The 15,640-nt window shown below is 46.9% G+C and overlaps 1 long non-coding RNA gene and 1 pseudogene across 1 annotated transcript; one reads left to right on the forward strand and one right to left on the reverse strand.

The window, feature by feature from the left end:
- The first annotated feature begins 1,680 nt into the window (after window positions 1–1,680).
- On the forward strand, window positions 1,681–14,237 carry LOC129392312 (uncharacterized). Its single transcript, XR_008618021.1, has 3 exons — window positions 1,681–1,859; window positions 11,505–11,627; window positions 12,898–14,237. It is a non-coding gene; the product is annotated as an uncharacterized lncRNA (long non-coding RNA).
- Window positions 9,624–10,504, reverse strand: LOC102986431 (transmembrane epididymal protein 1A-like; annotated as a pseudogene).
- Window positions 14,238–15,640: the final 1,403 nt, after the last annotated feature.

The following is a 15,640-nucleotide window of genomic DNA, read 5'->3' on the forward strand; positions in this document are numbered from 1 at the left end:
GTGGGATAGGGAGGGTGGGAGGGAGGGAGATGCAAGAGGGAAGAGATATGGGAACATATGTATATGTATAACTGATTCACTTTGTTGTAAAGCAGAAACTAACACGCCATTGTAAAGCAATTATACTCCAATAAAGATGTTAAAAAAATAAAAAATAAATAGATTACTCTGAAAACAAACAAACAAACAATATGGAGGCTCCTCGAAAAATTAAAAATAGAACTACCATGTGATTCAACAATTCACTTCTGGGTATTTATCCAAAGGAAACACAAATACTAATTAGAAAAGACATCTGCACCCCCATGTTCATTGTAGCATTATTTAAAATAGCCAAGATATGGAAGCAACCTAAGTGTCTGTGAATGGATGAATGGACAAAGAAAATGCAGTGTACATATGTACAATGGAATATTATTTAGCCATAAAAAAGAATGAAATCTTGCCATTTGCAACAACATGGATGGACCTTGAGGGCATTATGCTAAGTGAAATAAGTCAGAGAGAGAAAGACAGGTACCGTATGATCCCACTTACATGTGGAATCTAAAAACAAACAAAAAACAAACAAATCCAAGCTCATGGATAGAGAGAACAGATTGGTGGTCACCAGACAGGGGGAGGGTGAAATGAGAGGAGAGGGTTAAAAAATATAAACTCCCAGCTATCAAATAAATAAGTCATGGGGATGTAATGTACAGCACGGGGGTACAGTTAATAATACTGTATTGTATATTTGAAAGTTGCTAAGAGGGTGGATCTTAAAAGTTTTCATCACAAGAGGAAGAAAGAAAGAAAGGAAGGAAGAAAGAAAGAAAGAAAAGAAACATGCCTGGGAAGGGCCTGTTTGGAGTTCCTCTTGTCTGGCGGTGCTCTGGTTTTGATCCCTTTGTCATTGCTCCACGCTTCCTTTTAATCGGACATTTGGGGCACAGTTGTCTGGTCATTAAACCTTGTTATTCCCATTGAGGACATTCATGTATCCCTATCATTTGCCTTTCAAACTTGTGCTTTTTCTTCTGATGAACTGTCACCACATCTGGCATCTCAACCATCTTGCCAGAAACTGTCAAATAACGAGTGAATAGAAGAGTTTTTATGACCTTGAGGAATGAAACCGCCATCCTTTCTTTCTTTTCAAATATTAGCTACTAAAAAAGAGGTTGGGGCACTTAGGAAATTTTGAGAAGCCCCAATGATGATGATAAATGATGTTTTACGAATGAAAAAAATGTCTCTGCTTAACGTAGGCATTGTGTTTCCCAATCTCATACCTCTTCCTGCCCACACCCTCCCCCAATCAGCATGCTTTTGCCACTTGCTGGGTCCCTTGGTGCACAATGCAGAGCGATTTGTCAAGGAAAGTTTGCTTTTAATAGGGTGTAGGAGGAGTTGGTGTAGACACTTAGGGCTAAACATCAATATATGAACTAATCAGGTCACTGCCACCTCCCACCCTAGATCTGAGAGCGCCGGGGAGCTTTGTTTTGTTCGCCGATTCCTCCCGAGTGCTTAGAAGGAGCTGGAGAAATAGTGCACGCAGAAAAGATCTAAGAATCAGTCCATCCATCGGTGATTCATCCATCTCCCGCCTCATTTCCCCAGATTAGGCGTGTAACCTCTGAGTACCTGGGGCCGGCCTGCCCTCGCCCGGGCGGGCGTGGGATAAGAAGGCACAGCAGTGCTGGGGCCTAGCTTTGGGCACCCACGCAGAACGCGAAGCTTCCTCCCCCGCGCAGCCTCTGCCTCCCGAATCTGGTGTGATGCCAGGCGCTGAGGATACAAACGACCCAGGAGGGGCGGGTACACCACCTCGTCTGGACACTCTTCCGGGAGAGCTGCGAGGCCGGACCTCCACGGTGAGGCAGGAAAAGAAAGTGCGGCGCGGTGGGAGGCGCGCTCCTGCCTTGGGCGCCCGCTGGGGCAGTCGCGCCACGCGCCGCAGCGTCCCCGCAGCCCCTCGCCTGCGCAGAGGTGGCCTCCGGGCTGAGTTCCTGACCTCCGCCCCAGTTCCTAGGAGGGGAGAGGAACTGCGCAGGGCTGAGGGGCCCTGGCACCCCGGCCATTCTCAGGCCGGAACCCCTTTAACAAGAGGGTGGCCGTGGAGCACATCAGGGACAGCCGGGGGCCGCCTGGCAGAACTGGGCTCCGTGCGTTCCTCACGGTTTACTAGATAGTTCTGTGCCCTTTTACAGTTTTAATTTTGATTTCGTTGAAAAAAAAATCGAGCGTATTACCCGTATTCTTTCTTTTATACATGATAAAACAATCAGAAGTACAAAAGAAGTTAAGTGTCTCTCCCAACTCTGTCCCCCAGTCCCCACGCTCCTAGATTCTGTCCCAGGACACCAGGACACGTTGATGCGCTAGGCAGTGAGGATGCTGCCACGCGGAGATTGGTCCTTGGGGACTGGGTCCCTGGAGAGTGGGGTTGCCAGGGGAAGTTAAGGAACCGTTTTCAGGAGGGCGGAGGGCCGCCAAGGGTGGGCGCACAGTGCTGGGAGAAGGACGTTTTTTCCTGGTTGGGGGAGGAGGGCCTCTATGCAGTCTTTAAAGAATTCCGAATTAGACAGGAAAGCGGCCTCGTTACCAGGGACACCACTGGCAGTCAGGAAGGCGGAAGGGTAATCTCTGGACTCTCCTGGAAACTGTAAGGCCCAGAGCTTGTGGGTGAGGGGAGACAAGAGAGAGGGAGAGGGAAAGGGGAAGGGGGGGGGAGAGAGAGAGAGAGGCTTGTGGGGACGGGGAGGAGTACCTCAGAGGGGGCTTAAGAGGTTGGGGGACTTGAAACATAAACCATTATCCTTCCTGTGGTCCCTTTTGTACCCACAGGCTATTGAAGAGAGAGGAAATATGATGGTAGGCGCTCAGTAACCCGGGCTAATGAACTAAATAGTTAACTGTATACCGTTCAACCATCAAACTGGAATAATGCCCACGGTGGTCCTGTAATTAACTTCCAGTCCCACCTAACCAAGATACTAGTAAAATCCTCAGCTGGGCGTGACGTAGGGGTTATCTCAGGTGGCCTCAGCCTGCAGCGCCTTGAAGCAGGGTTTCGGCTCCTGGCCAGAGATTGAGTTTGGGTCACGGCAGTGAGAGAGCTGAATCCTAGCCAGTAGACCAGTGGTCAGTGACAAGGCCATGGCCCTTCAGCTTTGCAGAAAAGAATTCCCACAAAGACGGAGAGTAGTGAAACAAAGTGTTTATTAGGAGGAAAAAGAGTACAGTACGGGTGGATAGACACACAGGCGGACTCAGAGAAAGAGTCGTGCCCTCATGGTGATTTCAAGCACTTATATGGGGCATTTCTTACAGGTTTCCTTTGGCCAATCATTTTTTGTGTGTGTGTGTGTGGTATGCGGGCCTCCCTCTGTTGTGGCCTCTCCCATTGCGGAGCACAGGCTCCGGACGCGCAGGCTCAGCGGCCATGGCTCACGGGCCCAGCCGCTCCGCGGCATGTGGGATCGACGCGCAGGCTCAGCGGCCATGGCTCACGGGCCCAGCCGCTCCGCGGCATGTGGGATCCTCCCAGACCGGGGCGCGAACCCGGTTCCCCTACATCGGCAGGCGGACGTGCAACCACTGCGCCACCAGGGAAGCCCCTGGCCAATCATTTTAAATTGCCTGGTTCTGAGTCTGTATTTGGTATATCTCAGGATCCTCCCATGTGTGCTCTCGCATCTCTCAGCTAAGATGGATTCCAGAGAAGAGGCCTATGGGTAGATTAGCATCACTTCCCTTTTGACCTCCAAGGAGCTTTCTAGTCGGGAAGGTCTCCTTGACTTTGAGGATGAGAAATATGTGGTCTCTTATCTCTTATCTGGGCAGGGCCTGATAAGAGATCTTATCAGCAAGGCAATCTCTCAATTGTCCTGTTATTTTCATATTTGAGTATCTGTCCACAGGGAACGAACTCCAGCTGTTTACCCTGGGCGGGGAGGGTGGGGGAGGGGGGCTATCTATCTCCTGCCTCAGGGGGACGTCCTTGTCCTAAGCATGTGCGTTTCTTCCCATTATTTCATCATCCAGTTTTACTTAATGATGTGTACCAACGCTAGCACTTTGTTGATGCGGCTTGGGCAACACTATAGGGCAATGTATGACCAGTATCACTAGTAACTCGTAGAGTAAGTTCCCTCCCAGTGTCTTGGAGACCATCCTTCTCTGGAAGGGGAAGAAGGAACTGGGAATAAGAAACAAGGCTTTGTTTGCTACTCCCTTTATTAAAATAATATCAATATTTAGTATCTATGTTACAGCAAGGTCCTGGTTTTCCCGGCATCTCTCTGGCTACTCTTTCTTGGTTTGCCTCACGAGTGCCTGCCTTCTTTTTTCCAGTTAGGTGTGGTGCCTCCCAGAGTCCCGTTCCAAGCCCTCTTCCCCATACGCTATATCCCTCGGCAATCTCATCCATCCCCATAAATGGCTTTAGTGACCATTTATGACTTTCAGATTGCCCTCTCTACCCATCCCTTTCTCTTGAGCTCCAGACAAGTTCATCCACCTGCTTCCAGAACAACACCTTAAACTTCATGTCTCTATCCAGAATTCATCTCTTCTTCTCCAGCCCCCACTGTGGATTTCATTTTCTCAGTGACTGCATTTACTTTCTTCCTCAGCTGTACAAGCTTTGGCTAGTCCCACCCTCCCCAACCCCCCGACCCTACTGACCTCCAGCCGTGATGTCCCAGGTGGGAACATCTAAATCAGCTCCCCAGTCCTTGCACTTTTCTTCTCATCCAGCCACCATCACCTGTTAGTCTCCTAACTGGTCTCCCTGCTTCCAGGTTTGCCCTCCAGGCCTCACTCCACATGGAGCCTGAGTGATGTTTCCAAAATGGAAATCTGATCATTACTGTCAGCTTTAGGATAAATGCCAAATGCCTTCACGTGGCCTAGAAGGATTCTGACCCTTGTCTGCCTTTCCACCTTCATGGCTCACCACTCCGAGCTCAAACACGGAGGTCCAGTCGTCCCACTTTCATTCACTTCCTTCAGTGTTTATGCAATGACCTGGGGACTTTTCCTATGGCCGTTTCCCTTTTTCCTGACTGTTTCCCTTACGGCTCTAACCTTGGCCATATTCATCCTTCAGGTCCCTGTGGTGACATCACTTTTCTAGGAAGCTTTCCCTGATTCACAAGTCTGGATTAGCTGCCCCTCATCACAGTCCTTTGCAGACTGTACTTACCTTGCTGTTTATTTGCCTTTCTTCTCCCACAACCATAATGAGCTTGAAGGCAGGGACCTGTGCATCTGGGTCACGTCATTATTCTCATGTCCCAGCATGGGGTCTGGCATATAGTATCAATATATGCTCAATAAATATTGAATAACTGCTTGAATGAATAAATGAAAGAATTAAACATGTGAAAATAGATGAAAACCAATCAAAGGAGAACAAGAAAAGGCTTTATGTTCAGGGCTTGCTATAGCAAGGGAGTTAGCCACCTTTATTTGCTTTTTGGCAAAGACTCAAAGACAGGCAGAGGAATGGGAACGCTTCATAGTGGGGGAAAAAAAGAGAAGGCATCAGTTATGCCTTGATTGGAGGCTGTTGGCATAGGGAAGCTGCAGGCTGGCTAACTAGAAGTGGGGTATCATGTGATTGTTTAAGGATGCATATTTGGCTTTCTTTGGTTGGTCCTAAGTTGGAAGCAGGGCAAAAATTAGGGAAGCTGTTAGTTATTAATCAGGTCCTTCCCATTTTGGGTCAGTTGTTATAGGGGTTATTATTTGGCTACCTGGACTGGTTAGTAGTGAGCGATAGCTGACTTTCTACAAGTCTGATTTATAGATAGCAGGCTGGCTTCCTGGGCTGGTTGCTGCAGATTGTGGGTCAGAGTTTTATTTTTATATATGGTCTGGTCATTGCACACATGTATATTCAGAATCTCAAGCTAATATGTATTGAGCATCTACTGTACACCATACTGTGTATTAAGTGTTGTTTATGCAGAACCTTATTTATTTCTCACAGAACCTCTGTGGGGTAGGTATTACCATGTCTGCTTAACCCTGATCACTTCCTCCTTTGAAGCTAATGTTACTCACATTTTCTGTCTTCTGGCCATCCTTGATACCTTACCACCTCCCTCTCCTCCAAATTCGCCGCAGACTGGGCTCTGGGTTCTTCTCCAGCCCAAGGTTGCCATCTTCCAAGCATGTCAGTATCCTTACTCAGTTCCTTCCCACAGCACTAGACTCCCATTTCTGGATTTCCTTATCTTCAGTGACCTTCACCTACAACACTTTTCAGTCAGCCACGCCTTGGCCATCAGGCACATCAGTCATCTTCAGCAGGAAAGGCCTCATCTCCGATATGTAAACGCTACCATCCAACCTCTTAGTGTGGTTGAAATACATTCTACCCTTTTAGCCCTGCCAGGCAGTAATTAATTCTGGGTAAGAGCATTATGGTAGATTTCAAAATACTTTAAACTACTTTTTGTTATTTTCTAAGATGTCTAAAATATGTAACATGAAAAAGAAAAAAAAGCCTCTAAGCATTATTTTTTTAATTTAAAAACAAGTGTCACCTACCTGCACACCCATCACTCTATCATTCTCCTTCTGGAGGATACAGGGAAGGGATAAAGTCCATAGAACATTATATAGTTGTAGTCACACTGCAGTCAGAACCAATAATGATGGAGTTCATTTAAAATGAAGTTACTGTTATTCTTTTGGAAGGTCTCCAACAATCGTGAGAAACACAGTTGACATAAATCATGTTTGAGTGGCCATGTTCCATTATGCCGAGTATGATGGTTAATTAACTTGGCTGGGCCATGGTACTCAGCTGTTTAGTCAAACACCAGTCTAGATGTTGCTATGAAGGTATTTTTTTTAATATATTTATTTATTTATTTATTTATTTGGCTGTGCTGAGTCTTAGTTGCTGCATGCGGGATCTTTTTTTTTTTGAGTTGTGGCATGTGGGATCTAGTTCCCAGACCAGGGATCGAACCGGGGCCTCCTGCATTGGGAGCGTGGAGTCTTACCCACTGGACCACTAGGGAAATCCCTGTGAAGGTATTTTTAACAAATGTGATTAACATTTAAATTAGTATACTTTGAATATGCAGATTACCCTCCACAGTATGGGTGGGCCTCATCCAATCAGTTGAAGGCCTTAAAAGAAAAGTCTGTGGTGTCCTGAGGAAGAAGGAATTCTGCCTCCAGACTGCCTTCAGACTCAAGATGGCAACGTCAACTCTCCCCTGGGTCTCCAGCCTGCTGTCGTGTCCTTAAGATTTTGGACTCGCCAGTCCAAACGATCTCGAATCCATTCCTTAAATTCTCTGTCTGTCTATCCACATCCTATTGGCTCTGATTCCCTAGAGAGCCATGACTGATTCGCTGGGCGAGGGCCAGATGTGCAGGACAAGAATTCCCGCACACAGCACAAATGAAGATTAAACAGGACCCACCTCTGTAAATTACTTCCAATTTCTCTCCTAGCCATCAGTTTTCTGCACCTCCAATTACTCCTCTTTAAGTCAGGCCCTGCATCTAATAAGACTTATTTACATTTGTTGACTGAGGGATTCTACTTTAGCAAGTGGTTCTCAACCAGTGTGTGATGTCATCAGCATTTTACGCTTCTTGTTTCCAAGCTGAAGAAGGAAGAGTCTTACCATTATCCTTGAATAAAGGATGGTCTACTAACAGGGAAAGAGATGTGTTTATCATAAGGCATCCTGAAAGTAAATCTGTGTTAAGTCTTCAGGGAGAGGGTGCAGCCAGATTTTATGGAGAAAAAAAGAATACAGAAATATCTAACTTTTGCTATTTTTCAGTGATAAGCGATCATATGGACTCCTTGCTTTGGCCTCTCCCAGGGCTTTGGATGGAAGATATAAAGTGAGGGGGCCTGGGAATTCCCTGGCAGTCCAGTGGTTAGGATTCGGTGCTTTCACTGCTGGGGGCGCACAAGCTGCCGGTAAAGCTGGCTCTGTTTCTGGGCTTTTTAGGGTGGGGACAGAAGGAAGGGTGCTGACCTTTCCTTAGGTTGGTTTCTGCTTTGCTGGGGAAGAAAGCTGAGGCTGGCCTGGTTCCAGCTGCTGGAGGAAGACATGTCTCTTCCTTAGACCCAGAGTGTTGCTCCTCTGCAAGCCCAGCCCATGTGACTTGCCAGACCCTTGCCCTGCTTCCATCCGTTCCCTTGCTCCCCTTCTTTGCTTTAACCCCTGTCCTGCTGTTTCCAGGGCCTGTTTCCACACTCTTGCACCCTGCTTCTTTAGGGAGTGTCCAGGCATATTTCAGAGGACAATGTGCAGCCCATCTTGCCCTCCCATCTGCAAATGCAAATCCCTGTCTGTGCTTCATAGAGATTTTCTGTCTCTGAGGACAGCATCTCTGACTGCGTGTGCCATGGCAGAATTGCCGCTGCTTCATGTGTGGGCACTTTTCTCTGTGGTCCTTTGTCCACATCTATGGCCAGCATCTCCTCCCGTCTTCCTTCCTCTTCAGACTTCCAAATGCTGCGTTTATCATCTCACATAAGCAGACACATGCTATCAGAAGCAGTTTTCTAATTGTACCCAGGGATATGTATTTTTATATAGCTTGCTTTCATATATTTCACTGAGTGTGTGAATTTATTAGCACCTCCTCTCCTCATTCTGGGAGGAACTCAGTGACCGGCTGGAAAGTTCTGCAGGTTCCAGGGGCTGCAGTTTCCCTCTTGGCTCCGAGTCCCTGCATCTTCAGAACCACCGAGGTCATCTGTGCCCCGTGTTTCATGGCGGTTCTTCCCCTTCTGCTCCCGCCACCTGAAATCTGGGCCCCTTCTTTGATCTTGCCCCAGAATCACTCACACAAGACACATGTACGTGTATCATAAGACTTTACTGAAAGACTCTGCATAAGCAATGGAGTTGTTTTATGTCACGGCAGAACCCAAAGAACTTAAAATTATACAAATATAATCCTTGTTTCTTACACCCACCTTTGGGAATTCCTCCCTTGCCTCCTTTCTCCCCAGACTTGAGCCCTGCTAACCTGATTGCCACGCCCTTTCCCCTCATCCTTTACTCCCTCAGGCAGAAGTAGCCTCCTCCAGTTTAGATTAGAAAACAGCAACAACGAAACCAGCTCTTCTTCCTGCTACACTCAGTGAGAGTAAAAAAACAGAGAGAAATGAAGAAAACAGAAGTCCTCACCACGATGTGAAAACAGAGCCCCTTCCCTTTCACACATTTCACCACTTCAGCCGCCGGCACACACATGCACACGCTAAGCCAGCCCCGCCTCAGACACGCAGAGCCCTGCGGAGTCCCCAGAGACCCTCCATCTCTCTCTGTTCCCTCATTTCATTTCTTCCTCTTGGATCCCAAAAGCTGTCAAAGAAAAACACTACTCCTGCTCTCACTTCATGTAAGTCCATGGTTAGGAACCATACTGAATAGCGAGACAGAAAAGAGACAGGCCTGGAGAGAACAGAGAGATAGATAGCAGGAATCCTAGGAGCTGGAAGGTTCATTTAGGAACAAGGAAGGGGACCCCTGTGATGGAAAGCCACACTGCAGATCCCAGGACATTTCTGCACTAGGCACACAGTGAGCATCCTCAAAACTCTCATTACCAAGGGTGCAGCACAGGGACAGATTCTATACCTAGACACCCCCATCTCGTAGTTGGGCCCCTGCCCGGAGCTTCTCAAGCTCTTCACTGCCCTCGCCTATGGGGCACAGGTGGTACTTGGCACCTGGGACCTTTCTCCAGGAGGAGAAGCGATCATGCCAGAGGCTGCAGAGGCCGTAGATGGCGGCCAGCAAGGCAGCCCCTAAGGCCAGGTGCCAGCAGAAGAAGATGGTGAGGAAGGCGAGGTCCATGGGGTTTTCCCCTCTCCAGGGCTGCCCAGAGGGAGGCGCGTACATCAGGATGCTTAGCTGCATCGGCCAGCTGCTGAGCACCAGCCCCATCCAGGTCTTGAGCACCCAGAGCTGAGGCTGGCTGGGGACCCAGATCTCGATGATGAGTACCAGGCCCACCAGGAAGGCAGGCGCTGTGCACAGCGTGTGCACGCGGGTCTCCAGGGCGCCCTTGTGCTCGGCGTGGGTCACCACCAGCAGCACCAGCGCACAGAAGGCCAGAGCCTCGGCCGCCTGCTCCAGCTTCACACGCCTGGCACGCCTGGCTCGCGATGTCCACCACACCACTGAGGAGGAAGGACCCGTACGTGGTGAAGTGCCCCCACTCGTCCCTGAACGTGAGCGGTCGCCGAGGGGCCTCCCAGTCCACCATCATCAGCTGCTTTGTTCCTGGCGGGTAGAAGACCTCAGGGAAGATGAGAATCAGGGAGAAAACCACCTTCCCCACTCCTTCCACAGGGACCAGCTGCCACCATCTGTGCCCTTGCTTCTCCCTTGGGGGGCAGAGGGTCTTTGAGGAGCCTCTGGCCCTGTAGCAGGGCCGAGGACACCAGCACCGAGTAGTAGAGGGAGGGGAAGAAGAAGAAGATCCCTGCTACCGGGTGTCCCCCGAGGGTTCCCATGGTCTCAGTGTGTATGTCAGGGCCACCAGGGTGACAGCGGGAGAAGAGCAGCAACCTTGCAGGCACCCCTCACAAGCAATAGTGGCTGCTTTTGAACAGCGGGGAGATCTGCCCGATCCAGCCCCACCCATGCTTCCCACACAGGGAAAGGTGTCCAAAGCATCTGAGTCACTCCTGGGTGGGACCTCTTTCGGAGGCGTGATGGTGTGCGTGCGTTGCACCACACTCTGTTCCTTGCTTAGATGCTAGGCCTGGCATTTCAACCTCTGCCCCTCACTGCAGGCACTGGTTTGCCCTTTCTCTCACAGGCTCTGCCCCACCCCTCCACAAGGAGAGGGGAGGGAAAGAGTTAGGTGCTCCAAGAAAGAGGCCTCTCTTCCACTGACGGTCTCTTGGTGCCAGGCATGTTACATAATTCTTTTCTCATTTAACTCCATCAACATTGGGAGATTGGGATTGACATATATACACTACTGTGTATAAAATAGACAACTAATGAGAACCTACTGTATAGCACAGGGAACTCTACTCAATGCTCTGTGGTGACCTAAATGGGAAGGAAATCCAAAGAAGAGGGGATATATGTATATGTATAGCTGACTCACTTTTCTGTACAGCAGAAACTAACACAACATTGTAAAGCAACTATACTCCAGTAAAAATTAATGTAAAAAATCCCTCAACAACTCTATAAGGAAGTTATTACTAAACAAATTTTACAGGTGACATGAAGCCTCGGGGGGTGGGAAGGGACATGCATGAGGTCCCTTCTAGCAGCCAGCACAGCAGAGGCTGGATGGGGACCGGGTCTATTCATTTATCTGCACCGTGACTGAATTTCAGCTCCAACACTTGCAACTCACATGACTGCGAGCAAGTTACTTTGTGTTCTTGAGACTTGGTTTCCTGATCTGTAGAATGGGAATAATAATTACTTCCTAGGTTTGTTGTGAGGATTAAATATAGGCATACCTTATTTTATTGCACTTTTCTTTATCAGGCTTTGTGGATATTGTGTTTTTTAACAAAACTAAAGATCTGTGGCAGCCCTGCATCAAGCGAGTCTACTGGTGCCATTTTTCCAACAGCATTTGTTCCCTTCGTGCCTCTGTGTCACATTTTGGTAATTTTCACAATATTTCAAACTTTTTGTTATTATTATATCTGTGATCACTGATCTTTGGTGTTGCTATTGTAATTGTTTTGGTGTTTTTTAGTAATAAAGTATTTTTAAATTAGGGTATATATATATTTTTTAGACATAATGTTATTGCACACTTAATAGACTACAGTATAGTAGTGCAAGCATAACTATTTTTGTTTTTCGGCCGTGCCGTGCAGCATGTGGGATCTTATTTCCCCGACGAACGAACCCGTGCCCCCTGCAGTGGGAGTGCAGAGTCTTAACCACTGTACCGCCACGGAAGTCCCAAGCATAACTTTTATATACACTGGGAAACCAAAAAATTTCCATGACTCATTTTATTGCGATATTCACTTTACTGTGGTAGTCTGGAACCAAACCTGCAATATCTCTGGGGTATCCCTGTAGAATAATGTATGTAGAGTGTCTGATACATAATAAATACTCAAAAAATGACAGTGATTATTAGTAATTTTGCTATTGTTATTACTAATATTCCTTGCTAAATTCCTATGAGGCTGAAGCTGTTCAAGTATTTCTGTGAATGATACCAAAGCAGGAATCATAAAGAAAAAAGTGAAAAGCTTAATTATATGTAAATTTTTAAAGTTTTTATTAATAGAAATTAAACATTAGAATTAATAATTTATTTATATATTAAAGTTACTGTTAAAAAACCAATTTCAAGAGAAAAACAAACTGTAAAATTTTACTCTATATGTAACAGAGTGTTAGTCTACTCACAATATAAAGAGCTCTTACAAGTCAAGAAGTTACAAATGAACACCTCCGTAGGAAAATGGGCAAAGGCCGTAAACTAGCTACTCATTTAAGAAAAACTATAAATGTTTAACAAACCTATGAAATTCAAGATAATGAATCTCACTGGTAAGCAAATGAATAATAATAAAATCAACATGATACATGTTATGGATTGAAAATTTGTCTCCCCGCAAGATTCATATATTGATGCTCTAACCCCCAATGTGATGGTTTTTGGAGATGGGGCCTTTGGGAGATGATTAGGTTTAGATAAAGTCATAAGCGTGGGACCCTTAGGATGAGATTAATGCCCTTATAGACAGAGGAGGAGAGACAAAGATCTCTCAGAAGAGCGTGAATTCTGTTGTTGTTGGGTAGAGTGTTCATATATGTTTGATCTAGTTGGTTTATTGTGTTGTTCAAGTCCTCTGTTTCCTTACCTATCTTCTTTCTGCTGTTTCTCTCCATGTGCATGCACTGAGGAAAGGACGTGAGCACACAGCGAGAAGGTGCCTGTCTGTGAGTCAGGAAGAAGACGCTCATCAGAACCCAACCATCTGGACTTCCCTGGCGGTCCAGTGGTTGAGACTCCGTGCTTCCACTGCAGGGGGCACGGGTTCTATACCCGGTCAGGGAAATAAGATCCTGCATGCCATGCGGTGCGTCCAAAATAAAACAAACAAAAACCCAACCATCTTGGCACGCTGGTCTCAGATTTCCAGCCTATAAAATGTGAGAAAAGAATATTTGTTGTTTAAGCCACCCAGGCTACGGTATTCATTAGAGCAGACTGAGCTAAGACAGAATTTTGGTACTGTGAGGTGGGATGCTGCTGTAACAAATACCTAAAAATGTGGAAGCAGCTTTGCAACAGGATAATGGGTAGAGGTTGGGAGAGTTTGGAGGTGCATGTTAGAAAAGATCAAGATTGCCATGAACAGGCAGTTAAAGGTGATTGAGCTGAGGGCCTACAAGGAAAAGAGGAGAGCTATAGAGAAATGTCCATCTTCTTAGAGAAAGCATAAATGTCATGAACAGAATGTTGGTACAAATATGGGCTATAAAGCCTGTTCTGGTGAAGTCTCAGATGGAAATGAGGAACATGTTATAAGACAATGGAGAAAAAATGATAAATTTTATAAAAATGGCAAAGAACTCGGCACAATTATGTTCATGTTTTATGGAAGGTAGAACTTGTGAGAAATGAAAACGCATGTTTAACTGAGGCGATTTCTAAGCAAAGTGTTGAAGGAGAGGCTTGGTGCCTCCTGACTGCTTATAATAAAATGTGAAAAGAGAGGAATGCATTGAAGAAGCAATTGTTAAGTAGAAAATATCCTGAGGGCTTCCCTGGTGGCACAGTGGTTGAGAATCCGCCTGCCGATTCCGGGGACACGGGTTCGTGCCCCGGTCCGGGAAGATCCCACATGCCGCGGAGCGGCTAGGCCTGTGAGCCATGGCCGCTGAGCCTGCGCGTCCGGAGCCTCTGCTTCGCAACGGGAGAGGCCACAACAGTGAGAGGCCCGCGTACCGGAAAAAAAAAAAAAAAAAAGAGAATCTGCCTGCCAACACAGGGGACATGGGTTGAGCCCTGATCCAGGAGGATCCCACATGCCGCGGAGCAACTAATCCCGTGCACCACAACTACCGAGCCCGCACTCTAGAGCCTGCGAGCCACAACTACTGAGCCCACACGCCACAACTACTGAAGCCCGCTGCGCCTAGAGCCCGTGCTCAACAACAAAGAGAGACCACTGCAATGAGAAGCCTGCGCACCACAGCAAAGAATGGCCCCCACTGGCTGCACCTAGAGAGGGCCTGTGCACAGCAACGAAGACCCAATGCAGCCAAAAATAAATAAAATAAAAATAAATTTAAAAAAAAGATCCTGAACTTATGGTTTTGAAAATTCTCACCCTGTCCATACCGCAAAAAATGAGAAAGTTTTTCTGAAGAGAACAGTAAGGTGGGGTCCAACAACCCTTTGATAAGGGGATTAGTATGGGAATAGACTATAGACCTAATTAGCCACTCCATCAGCAACACTGCCAGTTTCAACCCAAAGGAATGGAGCTCAGACCAAATGAGGGAAGGCTATTGGGCTTGTTAGATCCTATAGACAGGACTGGACCATAAAGTTATTTGGCTGTGAACATGTGCTATTCTTCAAGACAAGGGAAAAATGACCCTGAAGGCAATTTAGAGATCATCAGGGCTGCTTCCTTGGTTTCAAAAGGTAGGGGGGGTGGGCATCCCCTCAGTTTCAACAGGTCAGATAGTGGTCTTCTGGAGCCTTGGGGGTGGGGCCACCTGGAAGCGGGGGATGGTAACCTGCCAAGCAGAGCAATAAGGATGGTGTTGCCAATCCACTGGGTCCTGAAGGCAGGACCATTGCTCCAACGGACCAGAGGGCTGAGCATAGAACCAAAGAGAATTATTCTCCAGCCGTAAGATATAACGATATTTGCCTTGCTAGGTTTTGTACTTCCTTGGGACCATAACACCTTCCTTCCACTTTCTCCCTTTTGGAATGGGAATGTTTAGCCTATGCCTGTTCCAGGACTGTATTTGGAAGCAGGTAACTTTTCTGGTTTCACAGTTCACAGCTGGAAAGAAGTTTTGCCTCAGTATGAATCATACCTTGAATCTCACCCATACCTGATTTAGATAAGACTTTAGGCTCTTGATTTTAGAGTTGATGCTAGAATGAGTTGAGACTTTTGGGACTGTTGGGATGGGATGAATATTTTTGTATATTTTTATGAATTTTAGGGAGGCCAGGGGCAGAATGTTATGGACTGAATGTTTGTGTCCCCTTAAAATTCATATGTTGAAGCACTAATCCCCCAGTGTGATGGTAGTTGATTGGAGGTGAGGTCTCTGGGAGGCCATTAGGTTTAGATGAAGTCATGTGGGTGGGGCCCCCTGGTGGGATTAATGTCCTTACAAGAAAAGAAAGAGAGATGAGAACTCTCTGTCTGCCATGTGAGGACACAGCAGAGAAGGTGGTCATCTGCAAGCCAGCAAGTGTGTCTTCACCAGGAACTGAATTGGCTAGCACCTTGGTTTTGGCCTTCCCAGCCTTCAGAACTGGAGAAATAAATATCTGCTGTTTAAACCACTGAGTCTGTGGTATTTTGTAATGGTGACCCAAGCAGACTAATAACATTCATCCATTGGTCATTTAAAAGTGTGCTAATTTCAAGATTGGTTCAAGATGGTGGAGTAGA

Source organism: Physeter macrocephalus, chromosome 1 (assembly GCF_002837175.3).
Source record: "Physeter macrocephalus isolate SW-GA chromosome 1, ASM283717v5, whole genome shotgun sequence".
NCBI classification, from domain to species: Eukaryota; Metazoa; Chordata; class Mammalia; order Artiodactyla; family Physeteridae; genus Physeter; species Physeter macrocephalus.